At 41.0% G+C, this 16,355-nt stretch overlaps 1 protein-coding gene and 1 long non-coding RNA gene across 18 annotated transcripts in view; one reads left to right on the top strand and one right to left on the bottom strand.

The window, feature by feature from the left end:
- The window catches only part of myo18ab (myosin XVIIIAb), a 298,076-nt gene extending 293,072 nt beyond the window's left edge, over positions 1-5,004 (bottom strand). For 13 of the 15 annotated variants that reach the window (XM_043718450.1, XM_043718434.1, XM_043718438.1 and 10 more), the window contains exon 1: positions 4,900-5,004. The gene's annotated coding sequence lies outside the window, so the exon portion shown is untranslated. Of the gene's footprint in view, positions 1-109; positions 257-4,597; positions 4,686-4,899 lie in introns of those variants that run through there. The other 2 variants (XM_043718435.1, XM_043718436.1) reach the window with 2 other exon arrangements.
- Positions 5,005-5,097: 93 nt separating this feature from the next.
- LOC122564014 overlaps positions 5,098-16,355 on the top strand; it is a 23,194-nt gene continuing 11,936 nt past the window's right edge. For 2 of the 3 annotated variants that reach the window (XR_006315793.1, XR_006315795.1), the window contains exon 1: positions 5,098-5,182. This is a non-coding gene — a long non-coding RNA (uncharacterized LOC122564014). The remainder of the gene's footprint in view (positions 5,183-16,355) is intronic. The other variant, XR_006315794.1, reaches the window with a different exon arrangement.

The following is a 16,355-nucleotide window of genomic DNA, read 5'->3' as shown; positions in this document are numbered from 1 at the left end:
AACAGAAGTAGGACATTCAGTCTGTCAAGTGTGCTCTACTATTCAATTAGATCATGGCTGATTGATAATGTTCAACTTCATTTTCCTACTTTCTCCCCAATTCTCTTACTGATTAAAAATATCTTTCCGTCTCAGCCATGAACAGAGTTAGTGGTAGGGTCCTGGAGGGTTGCCAAACAAAGACCTTGAGATGCAGGTGCATAGTTCCTTGAAAGTGAAGTCACAGGTAGACAGGGTGGTAAAGGTGGCTTTTGACACACTTGTCTTCATTGGTCAGTGCATTGGGATGTCATGTTGCAGCTGTACAGGACATTGATGAGGCAACTTTTAGAATACTGTATTCAATTCTGGTCTTCCTGCAATAGGAAAGAGGTTGTTAAACATGAAAGGTTTCCGAAAAGATTTATAAAGAACGTTGTCAGGATGAGGCTTTGAGCTATAGGGAGAGGCTGAAAAGGCTGGGCTTTTTTTTTGCCTCTGGAGCATCGGAGAATGAGAGATGACCTTATAGAGATTATAAAATCATGAGGGGCATGAATAAGGAAAACAACCAAAGTCTTTTTCCCATGGGTAGGGGACTCCAAAAACTAAACGGCAAAGAGTTAAAATAAGAGGCACCTGAGGGGCAACTATTTTACCCAGAGGGTGGTGCTTGTATGAACACACTGCCAGAGGAAATGATGGAAATGGGTACAATTACAACATTTAAAAGTAATCTGGGTGGGTACATGAATAGGAAGGATTTAGAGGGATATAGGCCAAATGCTGGCAAATGGGACTAGATCAATTTAGGATATCTGGTCAGCACAGACAAGTTGGTTTGAAGTGTCTGTTTTCATGCTGCTTGACATTATGGCCCAGCCTCAATAGTACTCTGTGGTTAAAAAAAAAACCCACAGATTCACAACCATCAGAAGAAATTCCTCCTCAACTCTGTCTTAAATAGGAATATGTTCTGTGATTATGCCCTCTGACTCTCTGAAATAGCTCAGCTGTGAAAGTGTTAAACTGAAGATCTAATGGTCCTTGGTTCAATTCTGGGTTTGGGCACTGAATTTGTTCTGGAGTAAGTCAGTTAGAAAATCTCTTTCCCACAAGGGAAACAGTCTTTCCACACCTAACTTGTCAAGTCCTCTAAGAATCTTGTATGTTTCAACAAGGACACATCTGCTCTGTCTTGTTCCAACAAATACAGGCAGTATCTCCTCAACCTCTCCTTATCAGACAGTCCCTCCATACCTGCTATCAAACAATAAAATCTTGTTTGGATTGCATCCTATGCCAATGTATCTTTCTTTGGATAAGGAGGCCCAAAGCCATTTACAGTATCCCAGCTGCAGTCTGACTCATGCCATGTACAGTTTTAACAAAATTTCCCTACTTTTAAGTAATAATCTCTTTGAAATTAAAGCAAATATTCCATTTGGCTTGTCTGTTATTTCATGGATGAGAACACCCCAATATCTCTGTTCTGTAACTTTTGACAATCTTTCTCCATTCAAATAATATCCAGCTCCTCTATTCTTTCTGCCAAAACGCAAAACCTCACATTGAACAGCCTAGTTTTTTGCCCATTCACTTAACCTGTCCACATTCCTCTGCAGACTTTTGGAGTCGTCCTCACCACTTGCCTTATTTTTGTGTCATCCACAAACTTGACTATAGTATACTGGCTTTCCTCATCCAAATCATTAATATATGTTGTAAGTAACTATGGCTTCAGCATTGATGCACTATTAACGACAGGTTGCCAGCCTGAAAATCACCCCTTATCCCAACCCTGCCTTGTATTAGTTAGCCAATCTTCTATCCATGCTAATATACTACTTTCAACAACATAGCCTCTTATCTTGTAAAGAAGCCTAAAAGGTAGCTATCTGAAAATCCAAACATATTACATCAACCACTTCAGAATTCTAAATTTTTCAGGCTTGATTTTCCCTCCATGAAGCCACCTGACTTTGCTTGATCATACTACGCATTTGTCTGCTACTGCATCTTTGATAACAGATGCTAACATTTTCCCCAATAAACGACAGTAAGGTAACTTGCTTACAGATACTTTTTTTGGTTTTGACTGTTTAGTCATAGCAGGTTGAAAAATCGAATAAAATAGTCCAAGAACAGACTATTTAATGGGGTAGCACGGTGACTCAGTGGTTAGTACTGCTGCCTCACAGGGCCAGGAACCCAGGTTAGATTCTTGTCTCGGGTGACTGTGTGGAGTCTGCATATTCTCCCCATGTCTGCGTGGGTTTCCTCCGGTGTTCCGGTTTCCTCCCGCAGTCCACAGATGTGCAGGCCAGGTGAACTGGCCATGCTAAATTGCCCATAGTATTAGGTGCATTAATCAGAGGGAAATGGGTCTGGGTGGGTTACTCTTCGGAGGGTCGGTGTGGACTGGTTGGGCTGAAGGGCCTGGTTCCACACTGTAGGGAATCTAATCTAAATAAAAAAAGTATATTAATGGTAATGTATGTTTTAAAAACATAATTTGGAACAAAATAAATATTTAATTTTCTCACTCTCAGTGGATCTTCACAAAAGTTGTGCATAGACAAAACTGACAACTGGTGACCACAGCTTGGTCTTGACTTCATTCTAAAGGTTCTTTTCTTATTGTGAAATCAAAGTTTTAAGTTATTAATACTAAGATTAAAGCCATGGTTTTATATTCTTATTTAAAATGTATGCCAAATGAAACCAAGTGTTAAAAAGATTGGAACAAAATACTACTAACATGACCGCATCTAAAAAATATTTATACTGTTTCTGAAAGGCAGCAAATTTCACCCTGCTAATTCATGTTCACATTAAATAGGCTACAGAATTAAGTTGAGCAGTTTTACTGCCAATTTGGATATTTGAAAGATATATACATCCTTAATTTTAAACTACGTTATGCTATATTCCATTTTAAATTGTGAAAGCTTCTGTGATCCTTACAATATTCTCCAAGTTTTTGTTGTAGCTCTTTCAAAATTCAAGTTTTGTTTAAAAACTTAACACTCGCAGGCAATGCACACTGATTGACTTGATCATGTGCTTCTTCAAAATCAACCTTGATTCAGCTAGTTAAAACCAACTGCATGTAAACCAAAGATAACTTGTCCCTTTTCTCCACAAGTCGTGCACAGAATCTGTGTTAAAATCAGAGTATCTCATTATTTGTAATGCAATAATATTTGTACAATGTGCTGCATCAGTACAACTTTATTTCTAAAAGAAAAGGTGACAATAAAAGGTATAAGTTTTGTCATTGCACTACACTGCAATATTTTAATACCTGAAAAGGGAGCACTGAGAAATCCTAAATCTTGTATTACAGACATAAATATGTATTTAGATCTCTTGCTCAACAAAAAGCTACTTTGTGAAGTGTTATGTTGCTAATGTCATGTAAAATCAGCAAAGGCAAGTTTTGCACCTATTCACAAATTTGAGTGATGTCCTATAAAGGAAAACATCACTTTTATTCAAAATTAGTGCACAAGTGAAATATTCCATGAGATAATAGGTAAAAGTTATCAACATAAAAATACAGTATACACATTTGTACCAGATTTAAAACTTAAATGAAAATTATTTCTCCTTTGTTAGGTGATTACAATGACAAATATATGCTCATCTTTAAGAGCAAAGTTAAAAAAAAAACCAAGTGTGTATTAGCAAATTTTGCTGCGATGAAAACTACAGAATTGCATTGCAATGGTTGTATAAATAAGAAACTTGAATCACAAAACTATTATAGTTGTAGTATTTATAACTGCTGACAATGTTTCTTAAGTAAACAGTACCAAAGTATGTAACTGAATATCAAATTATTTTGTTACCATAGATCTTGTTGCAACTGACAGCAATGCTATCTCAGTGATTTGAGCATTATTAGACAGTGCTTTACATCAACACACAAACTTTACTGTGAACAGAAACCCATTATGCAGGATTAACATTTTTTTTAAACAAGTTAACAGTTATTGCAGCTATGTTTACTATAAATAAATTCAAAACAATAATAATTCTCAATTTCTGGCAAAACAAAGAACTTTTTTTTACTAATAGAGAAAATCGATTTAACTAGTATTTATCAAATACATACAGAGAAAAATTATTAAACAAATTGTAAATAAATTGAAGGAGCGAATCCATAGTTGCCAATGTTTCTCTTCAGGTCTGCAACGGGTATTCTCAGGCAAAGGGAGACAACTCTTTGGAGATGATAAAGTCAAATTGCAATTTTTTGTGATTTCTGATTTTAAAAGGGGACCTTGGCATTGCTTGAATATAAATATATCATCAATAGATCAAACCTGTCACGAATTGTTACAGTAACTTTTAGTTTTGGCGTTTTGATTTAAATCGCTATGCACTGTATTGTGCCTTTAAAGGTTAAGTCCGCCTTGTACATTTTACCTTGTGAAATCCCCATTCCCAGATGAAAAAGCTGTAGGTACAGAAGTGAGCTTGGCCTATAATCGAAATCAGTAACAAAACAGGCACGCTCCGCAAACAATGGGAAAAAAATGAATACAACAAAAAGAATTCTCTGTCAAATCTGTCGAACCAGGCGGCTTTCAATTACCCACGGAGATCTCACCTTGTAGCAGTACCTTGCCCCCCAATCCCTTGATTTTGGTGGATCATCCTGGAAACGTTTGGCAATTCGCTTCCTGAAAACGCAGCCCTCCCTCCCTCCTTCCTTCCTTCCATCCAGACATACATACATACAAAAAAAACCAACATGCAAAAGAAAAGCCCCGCATAACACTCAGGAATGTGTTCCTGATGGGCCGGCCACACTCGGACTTAAACCACCCCCCCCCCCGGGGATAACAAAACAGCAGCAGGTAAGGGTGGGTGAAGGACGCTGAATGAAAGCAATAGGCAGCAGAGACTCACCGAGGAGAGCAGGAGCGTGCATTACTTGCGGGTGTCGCCGCTCCGCAGCCGTTGACAGCGCGAGCCTCCCTCTCGCTCGAGCCCCCACTCGCCGCGCGCCTCCGAGACGGTTAAGATGGCGCTGCGTGCGCGCGCCCTAGGCGCCGATATGCCGTCACTACGCAGCTGCTGGAGGCACGCGCCGCTCGGACCCCCTCCCCCCTCTCTCCTGTCGGCGGGGATCGGTTCCAATGTTCATCCGACTCAACCGACGCTTTCAGCCTTGCCCGAACTCAACAGAAACGTGAGATTTTGATTTTAGGGAAGAAACCGAAACAGGAATTTCAGAAATTTTTCAATCGTCGGTTAAAAAAAAGATTCAGCAGCGAGCGAAGTGTGGGAAATAGGGATTGTCGAGACAGAGAAAGATGGGCAGATAGAGAGAGCTCGAGATGATTAAAGATATAGAGCTTGTTTGAGATGGATAGAGGTAGAAAGAATTGATTAGTAATGCAAGCAGATCTATCAACAGAGTAAATACTTCTCAAAAAAAAATGCCCCGTCAAATCAAAAACGCCAAGCGGTTTTTGAGGTAAATAGAGATGGTTGTTTTCCACCCTGACTTAAAAACTCTCACTCCCCAAATGGCAATGGACTCCTTCCAGGATTGGTGTGTGGTTGAGACAGAACTCAATACAGAGAAAATGCATTCCAAGACCAGCCTGGCACAGCCTGGCTTAAAGTTATTGGCATCCTTCCAGTAACACGAGGGATTCCACTATTGAGTAATATCTGGCAAGGGTTTCAGAGATAAGCTGTGAAATGTTGACTAAAATCTGGGTCAATTTCCTTTATATTTAGACTTGTTTTGCGCTAGTGTTTTCAGCAGGTTCTTCTCGTTCTAAATTATGCCAAAGCTATACGATATGTTTGGTACGAACGCAATGCAACGAGACCAAATTGTGCAGGAGATTTCGCATTGAAATGGGATTTCATGTTATTTCATTCCCCCTTCTCCCACGACAGATATGTGTACTGAATTGTACTGAAATAGCTATCAGAAAGGGGGATGGTAGGGGGATGGGGGGGGGCGACAAACTCCTGGACGATTCCCATCTCCATCTGTCATGCCATTTTTAAAAATGACATGCAGTGGGTTTGTAATAAATGAAAGTGTTCAAATCAAGTGGAAAAAAGCTTTTTAAAAAAATTCCTGCAGCTGTTTCTCTGAGCTGCACGCAGTAGCATCTAGGGATGTAATCTTTAATTCCGAAAGACATTCTCGGAATGTTGCAAAGTCTATCTCGAAGCGGGTTCGTAGAAAAGACAACACATACCAAAAAAAACAAGATAATCTAAGCTACCACAGAACTCCTTATTACCCAATTTTAGAATAGTCGTAAGCAGGAAGAGTTAGTCACCTGGAATTTCAGGTACATGACCAACCGGAAGAAAAGATTACATGTTGCAATTGAAGCGAGGACAAGTCAGAGGAATAGTGTGCAGAATCCAAGATATGGATTTGAATGTGCAATAGCTGGGCCAAGTTTGTTGTTCAAAAGACTTAACTGGACAGTCTAAATTGTGTACAGTGATTTGTATTGTTAATGTATTTGTTTCATAACAGTGAATGGAGAAAAATAAAATAAGATCCTACTTTATTTTACCCTCAGTATTTCCAGCTGAGATACCAGCTGCTCCAAGTTTTGTTTTTGAGCCAGTCACCAACAGCACAGAATGACTTATCCTCTGACATTTCTCATCGTTATTGTATGGTAAACATATATGCTGCATTCTTGTCGATGAAAAAAGCCTTGATTATGAGCTTATTGTGTGTGGAATCATGGATATGAACACAAATCTAACCACTGTTTAGCACAACTCATTGTGTGAATGACTTAGATTTTTATTTCACTATAGTTGTGAAATTGGGTTGTCACACAGCAATAAATAAGAAAGTTGCATACTCATAAAGCCACACCTTGTTAGTGTGTCCTGGGCAATATTTTCATTAGAATGTTTTAAATATTCCTTCAATGCTTACTATTTAATATTTTCATATCCAGATTCTATTCTATTCAGTTTAAGTGATATGTTTTTTTTCAGAACCAGGTGACTTCTCATTAATGGTTCAAATTCCCATAATTATACTAGATTACTCACAATGTGGAAACAGGCCCTTTGGCCCAACAAGCCCACACCGACATTCCGAAGCACAACCCACCCAGACCCATTCCCCTACATTAACCCCTTTACCTAACACTACAGGCAATTTAGCATGGCCAATTCACCTAGCAAGCACACATTTTTGGACTGTGGGAGGAAACTCACGCAGACACGGGGAGAATGTGCAAACTCCACACAGTTGCCTGAGGTGGGAATTGAACCCAGAGTCTCTGGTGCTGAGAGGCAACAGTGCTAACCACTGTGCCGCCCCTAATATGCTTGAGATTCCTCAGATGGCCTTGTGCATTTATTGCTGACAACTCTCCAAACCTTAGAACTAAAGGCATGCATGCAATGTATTTTTAAAGTTACATTTAATTTATAGTAAATAAACATTTTTGACCCTCATCTCTTGCTCCTCTGAGAGGGTAAAGCATCATAGAGATGGTATAATTCATCAGGAATGCAAGCACTAAGCCATAACCCTTATGTCAATAATTATCTTCCTACTAGGTCTCTCGCCATTGTTTAACCATTCTTCCATTGTTCCACTTTTAGTTACAAATCAATGATTATGCCACAGTTAAAGTATCCAGGCAGGAGGCTGGAAGAACACAGCAAGCCAGGCAACATCAAGAGGTGGAGAAGTTAATGTTTCAGGTGTAACCCTTCCTCAAGACTGCAGTAGGGGGAGCTGCAGATAAAGGGGGTGGTGGGTGCAAGGTGGTGAAATGGGGATAGGTGAAGACAGGTAGAGGGTATGACCTGCTTGGTCAATGGTAGGAATGAATCCGGTTGGTGGCAGGGAGGAGTGGAAGGAAGGGGGAAGGCTGGGAAGGGAGGTTATTTGAAATTGGAAAATTCAATGTTGAATCCTCTGGACTGAAGGCTGCCCAGGCGGAAGAATTGCAGTTTGGTTCATTGTGGCAATAGAGGAGGCCAAGGATGGTCATGTCAGAAAGGGAAATTAAAATGGGCAGTGACTGGGAGATCTGGTTGGCCCCTGCGGGCCCAGCTGAGATGCTCGGTGAACCATTCCCTAAGTTTTATGTTTGGTCTCCCTAAATAGAGAAGACCACACAAGGGGTACCTGATGCAGTTAAAGTATCATCTGCTGTTGGCTGCCTCTTTATTGAAAGAAAAGCAGAGAGAATGTACAACATAGAACCACAAGAATAATGCCAGGAATGAAATGCCCTGGGCTCAATTTTTCTGTGAAATCAGTGTGTATTTTGAATTAGTTGATATCTTGCTCTATAGTTGAAAGGAGAGCATTGAAATACTGGCCTTGGTTTTACAGATACCACAGTCCTAGAAACCCACATTCCTACCTAAAAGGTGAGATTGAGATGGAGGAGTATGGGGACAGTGGGTAGCCCACCCAACCGAACAGCACCTGCCCCTGCTGCCATTGTACAGGCAGTTGCAAAGTAAGAGAAGTGAAATTGGAATTCAGCCCCTCTGGACTGGAAATCTCATATCACAAAGCCTGCTAAATAATGTGACACTGGCATTATTGTCTTTCTCTGAAACCACATGGCTTGCTAAGCCACTTCTGGATTTGCTAAATATGTGGAAGACTGGTGTGTGACTAGAGTTTCATGTACATCATACAAGATAATGATGCTGGGTCCCTTCACCAAAAATTAAATATCAGTGGAATTTTAACAAAGTCCACCAGTTTTATAATCGATCTTATGAAAGTCTGTACTTTTTCTTCAAAATTTTGAATTTCAAACCTAAAAGAGTTTTGGATAAAGGTTAGGTTTGGAACCCATGTTCCCTGGATTATTAAAGTAAGTCTACTTACAAGTACAGTAGAAAACCATGTCACTCCCCATTTTCAACTAAATTCTTGATAGGATGAATGGGGAAGAACAAATTTCTTTGGTGAAGAAGTCATTATTGAGAAGTCATCAAATTAGAATTGTCACTAAGAGAAGTTAGAAGAAATTTATAGGAGAAAGTTGAAGCAGAAACATTGTGTTTTGGATGGGTTTTGTAAAGAATTTGAATAGCCATGATAAACTGAATGGTCCTAGCTACACTATAAGCTTTTATGGTTATAACTTCAACTTATTCAAATCTCCAGCACCCACATCTTACCTCTCCTCATGTCCTGCTCACCCGATGGTATTGTCACTGGCCTCACTAGTTTCTCCAAATTCACATTCAAAATCTTTGTATTTCATTGCCTGAACTTCTGGAATCTCTTTCCACTTGAATGCCAATGACAACCATTTCGACTTCACTACCACCTCTCTCAACCCATATGCTGTGTAAATTATTAAACTGTTTTGCCCTACATCCAGTAGTGGATAAACAGAAACTTGCTCCACTTAATTGTTGCAAAGACTTAAGCCTTTATCTTTACCCTCCACCCCAATGCTGTTCCTAATCACTGACTCTAGGCCTTTATCTGATCAGTCTGAGGTTGAACCAGACTTAGAGTCATTGAATCATAGTCATACAGCATGGAAACAGACCCTTCAGTCCAACTCATCCATGCCAACCAACTTTCCCAAAATTCCAACGTTTAATGGTGAGATAAGTTGCCAACCCCACATCCATGCCATCACTAAAACTGTCCATTTCGACCTCCATAATTTTGATCTTCTGCTGAAATCCTCACACTGGCCTTTATTAACATTTTTAATATACACTTTGCTAATATCTTACATCCTCCATGCACATTAGCTCTTCAAAGCTCTATTGTTAATCTTTTAACAAATTCCCTTCATCCATTACCTCTCAATCGCTGATCTCCATTGGCTCACAGTTAAGCAATGCCTCAATTTTAAAACTCTTATCCTTGTTTTAAAATTTCTCCAAGTCATCACCCTGATGTAATCCTCAATAGCACAACACTCCAAGATCTCTGCAGTGCTCCAGTTCAAGCCTCATGCGAAATCTTGATTTTAATTCCTCAATATCAGTACCATGCCTTCAGCTACTGTGGTGCTAAGGGTTTAGAATTCCCTCCTTTCTCATCTGTGCCTTTTGACTTTTCTTTCCACTTGAGTCACCTTTTTGGAGTGGTTTCTGCTCACCTACCCTAAATATAATGTGGTTTAGAGTCAAATGTTGTTTGGTGGGACTCGTATGAAGCATCTTGGAGTATTTTGCTATGTCAGTGGAGGTATATAAGTGAAAGCTGTTGCTGTTTGCCTGAAATCTACCACAAATGTCTGGTCTAATTTTTGCTGGGATAAATTTGGAGTATGAAAATCAGACTATCACATCCAATTGCTGATATAAACAAAGACTATTTACACAGTTAGGTTGCAGAAAAGTTGAGGCTGGAGACCAGAGAATGGAATTTATATTCTGGTCGATAGCCATCAGGAGGAGCAAATGGTAATTCCTTATGGGAATGGAAGTCAAGGATGCTTGCAGTTACCACCCACACAGAAATGAGTTAGAATTACATCAGGGACCCAATTTCCTCAGGGACACTGATGGAATTTAAATAATTCATTAATTAGTTTCATTGCCAGAGTGCAATGAAAGCGTCATCTAATGCCAAGACAAACAGTGTAAAATCAGAGCAGCAAATGAAGACACCGCATTCTGACTACTCTTTCACTTATTTCCTGGAAATTGAAGAGTTCAATTCACACTCCAATGCTTTTATTTCAAAAGTTATTGTTAGCTTTTACAAAAGATGGTTGTATAAGACATAGTTGATTGAATATATTTCACAGCAAAATCTATTTCAGAATTTGAAATTGCACTTCATTCAGCTGGCAACATTTTTAAAGTTAGCACTGAAACTGCACAAGAATAGGTGATGCGTTGTACATCGAAGAACATATTACAATAAAACTTGATTGCAATGTCAGGAATACCGATTACTATAAAATTAAAAAATTGTAGCACCCCCTGGTGGCTGATGCTTTCAGTTTTAAACTTAACATTGTACTGTTGGAGTTTTCTGAAGTCACAGATTGAAAATAATTAACAAAAGAATCAGAGAATAAATTAGGAGAATTCTTTTACACAATAAGCCATTGTGAACTGGAATGCACTATCTGAAAGGGGATAGAAGCAGATTCAATTGTAATTTGCAAAAGACATGACAAGGAAAGTGTAAGTCTGTCAGGAAGAGGAGAGGAGTGGAAACCACATCTGAAAGAGCAGCACAGCTACAATGGGCCGAATGGTCTCTTCTGTAAAATCTTTTTGATATAAATATTTGTCTCATTAAGTTTAGGAACCAATTAATGTGATGTGGCCTTTGCTGGCTGAGCTAGCATTGATTGCCCATCCCTAATTGTTCTTGAGAAGGTGGTGATAAGCTGTCTTCTTGAACCACTGAAATCCATTTGATGTAGATAACCCCACAGTGCTATTAGGGATGGAATTCCAGGAGTTTGATCCAGCAACACTGAAGGAACAGAGATGTATTTTCAACACAGAATGGTGAATGGTTTGGAATGGAACTTGCAGTTCACGTGTTTCTGCCTGACATTCATGGCATTACCATCACTAAATTCCCACTATCAGTTTCATGGGAGTTAATAATGACCAGCAAGTAAACTAGACTGGCCATATAACTACTAAATACAAGTGAAGGTCAGAGGCTAGGAATCTTGCAGTGAGTCAATCATATCCTGGTTCCTCCAAAACCTGTCCACCACTTACAAGATACAAGTTAGCAGTGTGAAGGAACATTTTCCATTTGGCTGGATGAGTGCAACCCAAACAGCACTCAATAATCTTGACAACATCCAGAACAAAGAAGTTCACTTGATTGGCACCACATACACAAATATTCACTCCCTCCGCTTCCAATGCACTAGCAGCAGTGTATTCCATCTACAAGATGCAGTGCAGAAAGTCACTATAACCCCTTACACAACACCTTTCAAGTGTATGGTCACTACCATTAATAAGGGCAGGAGTTTGATCCAGCAACACTGAAGGAACAGAGATGTATTTTCAACACAGAATGGTGAATGGTTTGGAATGGAACTTGCAGTTCACGTGTTTCTTACATCCTCCATGCACATGAATGTCAGGGGATAATGATTAGATTCTCTTTTGTTGGAGAAGGTTGTTGCTTTGACGTATGGGGTACAAATGTTACTTGCCATTGATTTGATTTATTTGTTGTCATGTGTATTTTGTTACAAGATGCAATGAAAAGTGTTGTATATTTCCACTCTCCAGTGCAATCTTAAAACACAGAAAAAAAAAATCAAAACATTGAGAATAAAGGCAGCAAAAATGAAGAAAAAAAGTGTCCACTTTTACAGTCCTTCTTGTTAAGTGCTCTATCATGGGCCTGGTGGCAGTTACAAGTTCCCTGTGCCACACCGCTACTATTGGAATGAAAGTTGCCACTCTTCAGCGCCATCCTGCCTGCACTGACACCCTCACCACTATGAGTCCTCACTGGACCTCACCAATGCAAATGCCATTGATGCTGCTGGGTACCGCACAAACCCAAACTCAACTCCACCACTGCCACTACCAAGAGTCTGTTTCAGGTTCACCTCTCCGATGCAGCTACTGCTGATACTGCCAGGTCTCATACTGGGCCTAAAATTGCCTCCGCCTCCGCCTCCACGAATCTGCACTGGACACAGATGCTGCCAGGAACCCAAACTCGCTTCTGCAACAGCAGATATGAATAGGATCACTTTGATAATGCCAAAGTCACTGGGAACCCAAATTCACCTCCAAGGGTGTCGCTTTGAGTCCGTGCTGCTGGGCTTACTTAAATCCGGACTGCTAGTCCCACTAATCGCCACTGATGCCTCCGCCATAATCGAGCTCTTCACCAAAAGGTAAATAAAATGAAATAAAGGGGAAAAGAAATGAGAGAAAAATGGAAGAAAGGAAGACAGAGCAGACAAGGTCTGGGCTCAGAAGCCTACTCCAGTGCCATCTTCGCAGAAGATGGTGTTTTTTCAAGATGCAGCAAAACGTTGCGCAATCAGCAAACATCCTCATTTTTGATCTTACAATGAAGGAAAGTTATTTGATGAAGCAGTTTAAGATGGTTGTGCCAAGGATACCACCCTGAGGAGCTCCTGCAAAGATGTCCTACAGCTGAGATGATTGACATCCAGCCATCTTCCTTTGTAGTAGTATGACTCCAACCAGTAGAGACTTTTCCCCCATTCCCATTGACTCTAGTTTTGCTAAGGATCCATTATGCAACACCTTGTCAATTGTGGTCCTGATGTCAAGGGCAATTATTTTTATCTGACCTCCTTTCAGCTGTTTGTCCACATTTGATTCAAGGCTGTAATCAAGAGGGAGTGGTTCTGGCAAATCCCAACCTAACTTTTGCCAAGCAAGTGCTGCTTGTTAGCACTGTTGTTGACCCATTCCATCACTTTACTGATGAACATGTACAGAGTGATGGGGTGGTAATTTTGGCCAAGTTAAATTTGTCTGCTTTTGTGTACAGTACATAACTGGCCAATTTTTTTACATTAGCAAATGAATTTAGAATTGTAGTGGCAGCGAGTTGTGGAGCACGAGTCTTCCATACTGTTGCCAAAATATTGTAAGGCCCATATCCTTTGCAGTACCTGGTGCCTTCAGCACTTTCTTGATATAATTTTAGAGTGAATTGTTATAGCTGAAGACTGGCATTTATGATGGTGGGAACTTCCGGAGGAGACCAAGGTGGATCATTCATTGAACACTTCTGGCTGAAGATTATTGCTATGCTTCAGTTAATGTTTTACACTAATATCTTGGGCTCACCCCTTATTGAAGATTGGGATATATGTTTAGCCTCCTCTTTAATTATCCACTACCCCTTCAGACCTCAATGTGTCAAGACTGCAGAGCTTAGATCTGATCTATTCAGTGAGGAACGGCTTAGCCTTGTCTATCATTTCTGCTTAAGTTGTTTTGCACACAAGTAGTCCTGTGTTGTAGCTACATCTCAATATTGATTCTGGGCACCAGGAGGTCTCATATCATCAGGGCTATCACGAACACTCATTGCAAGAAGCACTGAGGGTGGCAAAATTGTAGAATGTACTTTGGTTGAGGACTTCAGTATCCATCATCAAACAATGTTTGGCAGCACCATTATTAATTAAAGTCCAAGTCCTAAAGGATATTGCTACTAGGCTAGGTCTATATCAGATGTTGAAGGAACCAACAAATGGAAAAATCATTCTTGATCTCGTCCTTGCCAATCTGCCTGCTGCTGAGACATCTGCCCATCACTGTAGCTGTAGGAGTGTTCATGTGGAAACTAAATCCTTTCTGCACATTGGCAATACCTTCCATCTGCGCACTACCACAGTGCTAATTGGAATTCGTTTCCAATCGATCTTTAGTTTTTTTTTTCATTGAGGCTAATGCTGCTGCTGACAGATTCTCCCATGCTCTACTTTGAAGCAGGTTTAATCTTCTGGCTTGATGTCAGTAGTAGAGTAGGATATATCCTGGGCCATGTGGTTGTAAATTTTGTTGGGATAAAATCTGCTAATGGCTCACATGCACCCAACAACACCACCACCCTGTGGCCCATACCCACCCAACAACCCCAGTACCCTGTGGCTGAACACTTCAACTCCCCCTCCCACTCTAGCAAGGACATGCAAGTCCTGGCCCCCCTCCACCATCAAATCCACGTCACCTGGAGGAAGAACGCCCCTCCTTCTGCCTTGGGACCCTTCAACCGCACAGCATCAATGTCAACTTAGCTAGTTTCCAAATCTCCCCTCCCACCACCTCATCCCACATCTAACACTCCAACTTGGCACTGCGCACTTGACTGTCCCACCCAACCATCGTCCTTCCCACCTATCCACTCTACTCTCCCCAAAGATCTATCACAATCACCCCTCCGCACCTGCATCCCCCTATTGACTTTCTCCCAGGCCCACCCTCACCCTCCTATTTATCTCTTAGCCTCTTCGCACCCCCCCACCCCCCACATTCCTGATGAAGTGCTTAGGCCCAAAACATCTACTCTCCTGTTCTTCGGATGCTGTCTGACCTGCTATGCTTTTCCAGCACCACACTTTTCAATTCTGATAGTCTACATTGCCTCATGAATGCTGAGCTTTGAGTTGTGAGATCATTTTCAACATGGAGAAGCACTGGTTCAACAGCTGATGTTGAGGTATTTGAGGGTGTGGACGTAACAAGCTGGAAATTTCCTTACTAATGACCTCATGGTGCCTAGAGTCAATCTTGAGACATTGGTAAGGAGGATAATGTACAGCTGACAGTATTGTTTTTTTTTGCTGTGTCATTTCCAGAGCCTAATTTGGTGCTAGGTGTTCAGTTTAATTTCTCTTTTGACACTTCTGGCAGTTTGATATGACTGAGTGAAGAAAGAACTAGATGACTTCAGGCTCATTTGAGAGAACAAGATCTTTCTGGACAGGACTTTCAGCGAGGTTTTTACACCGAGCATACCAGAAGAGAGTAGAAAGGAGAAGACAATGAGAAAGGCAGAGATGAGATAAGTTCAAGAGACCCCGGGGGAAGTACCTGTCAGGAACAGGTTGAATTTCTTGGAAACCGTAGACACGGACGTCACTGCCAGTCGGAGAGGCAGTCAGGTCTGACAATCAGAAATTGGCGTGGAGGCAGAGCCGAGGAGTCAGACATCACACAGAGCCATGGTAATAGGGGACTCCATAGTGAGAGGGACTGAAAGGGGTTTCTCCGGCAATAGGCGGGATTTGAGGATGGTGTGTTGCCTTCCTGGTGCCAGAATTAAGGACATCGCAGACAGAGTGCAGGAAATCCTCAAGGGTGAAGGTGAAGAGCCAGACGTGGTGGTGCATGTCGGCACAAATGACGTGGGGAAGAAGAGGGGGGACATTCTACAGCGGGACTTCGGAGACCTCAGAAGAAGGCTGAAAAGCAGGACATCCAGAGTGGTTATCTCTGGTTTCCTTCCAGTTCCTCGGGCTGGTGAGGACAGGAACAGGGAGATAATGGACTTGAATGTGTGGCTGGGGAACTGGTGCAGGAAGCAAGGATTTAAATTCTTGGATCACTGGGGTATGTTTAGCGGTAAGGATAAATTATACAAGAGGGACGGGTTGCACCTTAATAGGTGGCGCCCAGCATTCTGGCAGGTAGGTTTGCCACTGCAACACAGCTGCGTTTAAACTAAATAGCAGGGGGGAGGGGACAAACACTTGAAGTTTAAGAAGGAAGTTAAAGGGAAAGTTAGAACAAGAGAAGTCAAGAAAGACAACGGAATCAATGGAGCAGAAAATTCAAAAAAGGATCATGCCGTAAGGTCAAGTGAAATAGGGATTGATAGGAAGGGTGAGGGGAGTAACAAATTAAAAATATTATATATGAATGCACGA

Source organism: Chiloscyllium plagiosum, chromosome 28, assembly GCF_004010195.1.
Source record: "Chiloscyllium plagiosum isolate BGI_BamShark_2017 chromosome 28, ASM401019v2, whole genome shotgun sequence".
In the NCBI taxonomy this organism is placed as follows: domain Eukaryota; kingdom Metazoa; phylum Chordata; class Chondrichthyes; order Orectolobiformes; family Hemiscylliidae; genus Chiloscyllium; species Chiloscyllium plagiosum.
This window is presented reverse-complemented; position numbering and strand designations above follow the sequence as displayed.